Source organism: Chiloscyllium punctatum, chromosome 21, assembly GCF_047496795.1.
Source record: "Chiloscyllium punctatum isolate Juve2018m chromosome 21, sChiPun1.3, whole genome shotgun sequence".
Taxonomy (NCBI): domain Eukaryota; kingdom Metazoa; phylum Chordata; class Chondrichthyes; order Orectolobiformes; family Hemiscylliidae; genus Chiloscyllium; species Chiloscyllium punctatum.
This window is the reverse complement of record NC_092759.1, coordinates 71,257,649-71,260,574: the sequence shown is the minus strand read 5'-3', so window position 1 is coordinate 71,260,574 and position 2,926 is coordinate 71,257,649. Positions and strand designations below refer to the sequence as shown.

Genomic DNA, 2,926 nt, shown 5'->3' with positions numbered 1-2,926 from the left:
AAGTGGTGGAGTATGATGTGTTTTATGCTGAGTTTGGTGGGGTGAAAGTTGAGGACCATGAGGTTGTGTCCTTGTTGCGGGAGGGGTGGGATTTAGGGGCGGTGGTGAGTGAAGTGGAGGAGATGCCCTGGGGCATCGTTAACCACGTGGGAAGGAGACCAACTGGGACTTTCTGAGGTGGAATTGGTCATCCTTCGAAAATATGCACTAGAGGCGGAGGAATTAGGAATAATGGATGGTGTTTTTACATGCGTTGGGGTGGGAGGAGGTGTCGTATTGTTAGCTGTGGGAGTCGGTGGGGTTGTAATATATGTCTTTCATTGGTCATTCTCTGGAGACGGTGATGGACAGGTCCAAGAAGTGGAAGGGAGTTGTCAAGAAGATCCTGGTGAATTTGAGGTTCGGGTGAAAGGTCTTGGTTGGTGGATTGTTCAACCTCCTCGTGGGAGCAGGAAGTGGGGCCAATGAATCCATCAATGTAGCGGAGGAAAAAGTGGAGAGAGGTGCCAGAGTAACTGCGAAAGATGGGCAATTCCACATATCTGACAAACAGGCAGGCAGGCATAGCTCGGTCACACGTCGGTGCCCATGGCTACACATTTGGTTTGGAGGAAGTGGGAGGATTGAACAGAAAAGTTGTTGAGGTTGAGGACCAGTTCAGCCAGCTGGATGAGGGTGTTGGTTGAAGGGAACTGGTTGGGATGGGGCGAGATGAAGAAACAGAGGGTATGGAGACTTTCGTCATGTCAGATGGATGTGCAGAGGGACTGGATCTCCAAGGTGAAGATGACGCATTGTTGACCAGGGAAATAAAAGTCTTTAGTGAGATGAAGTACATAGGTGGTGTCACAAACGTAGGTGCGAATTTCCTGGACTGGGGAGACAGGAAGGTGTTGAGGTAGGAAGAGATGAGTCGGATCAAACAAGCGCAGGCAGAGACAGCAGGTCTTTGGAAGGAGGTAGAATCGGGCAGTGCAGGGTTCATGGACAATGAGGTTGGAGGCTGTGAATGGGAGATTCCCCAGAGATGATGAGATTGTGATGGTCTGGGAGATTATGCTATAGCGTTTCGTGGGTATGCGACGAGGTGGCCGAGAGGTTAAGGCGATGGACTGCTAATCCATTGTGTTCTGCACGCGTGGGTTCGAATCCCACTCTCGTCGCTACTTTTGGATTATCACACTGTCTTATTGAAATTGGAACTCCAATGGTTAGTTTATGTGCATCGACCAGATTATAAAACCTCAAAGATTAATTTGAGACTGATGCCTGAATTTAATGAAATGTCGACTGAAATGAGATAATGAAAAGGAACGCGATTGTCTTTTCCAAGTCAAGTTACTGTGAACGTTAATCTTATGAAAGAGATCCAGGGAAACCAAATAACAAGAGATGCGATGTGCATATTTAATGCTATGGGATTCTTAATGAGTGTTTTGTCACATGAAATCTGGAGTAGGTTGGTTAGAAGTGATTCATCTTGGTGGTAAGAGCACAGAGCGACACCACAAAACAATAGAGATATTTCAAAAGATGCAGTGGGTGGGTGTAGCGGCACAGAAAACTGGCTGTGAATGCACAGTAGAGAATTGCCGATGTGGGTGCCGTGATTGGGCTGGACAGACTTACACATTGATCTCGCCCTTTCCCCCTTGCTCTTGCCATTGATGAAGGCAGGACATAAGACACCGATAAACACAAGATGTGGGAAGCAAGCTCCCTCTCGTTTTGCACACACTGGATGCATCACACTAAACTATGAACAACTGGAGAAATCAGCATGTTAACTGCAGGAAGTGAACGTAAAGTGTGGATCAATAACCACAGATTAATGCAGCATAAACATCTAAAGTGTCTTTAAACGAATGTCATTAACAGACGTTTCGTTCTAATACCTAACATCGCTTTCATGGGAAATCAAGTCTCACAAACTTGATTGAGTTTTTTGAAGATGTAACAAAGAAGATTGATGAGGGCAGAGTAGCAGATGTGATCTATATGGACTTCATGAAGGACTGATTAGAAAGGTTAGACCTCATGGAATAAAGGGAGAACCAGCCATTTAGATACAGAACAAGCTCAAAGGTAGACGACTGAGGGTGCCAGTGGAGCGTTGTTTTTCAGACTGGAGGCCTGTGACCAGTGTAGTGCCACAAGGATCGGTGCTGGGACCTCGACTTCTTATAATTTACATAAATGATTTGGATATCAGCATAAGAGGTACAGTTAGTAAGTTTAGAGATGACACCAAAATTGTAGGTGTAGTGCATAACGAAGAGGGTTACCTCAGATTACAACAGGATCTGGCCAGATAGGCCAATGGGCTAAGAAATGGCAGATGGAATTTAATTCGGATAAATGCGAGGTGCTGCATTTTGGGAAAGCAAATGTTAGCAGGACTTATACAAATATTGATAAGGGCTTGGGAATTTGTCTGAAGAAAGAGACCTTGGAGTGCAGGTTCATAGCTCCTTGAAAGTGGAGTCGCAGGTAGATAGGACAGTGAAGAAGGCGTTTCGCATGCTTTCCTTTATTGTTCAAAATATTGAGTGCAGGAGTTGGGAGGACATGCTGCGGCTGTACAGGACATTGATTAGGCCACTGTTAGAATATTGCGTGCAATTCTGGTCTCCTGTCTGTTGGAAAGCTATTGTGAAACTTGAAAGGGTCCAGAAAGGATTTCCAAGAATGTTGCCAGGGTTGGAGGATTTGAGCGTTAGGGAGAGTCTGAACAGGCTGGAGCTGTTTCCTCTGGGGCATTGGAGGCTGAGGGCTGTCCTTATACGAAATTATGAGGGGCATGGATACGATAAATGGACAAAGTATTTTCCCTGGAATCGGGGAGTCCAGACTTAGAGGACATAGGTTTAGTGTGAGAGGAGAAAGATATAAAAGAGACCGAAGGGACAACGTTTTCACACAGACG

General features: G+C 45.7%; 1 non-coding gene across 1 annotated transcript; it reads left to right on the top strand.

The window, feature by feature from the left end:
* Positions 1 to 1,081: 1,081 nt before the first annotated feature.
* Positions 1,082 to 1,163, top strand: trnas-gcu (transfer RNA serine (anticodon GCU)). Its single transcript has one exon. It is a non-coding gene; the product is annotated as a tRNA-Ser (tRNA).
* The last annotated feature ends 1,763 nt before the right edge of the window (positions 1,164 to 2,926 follow it).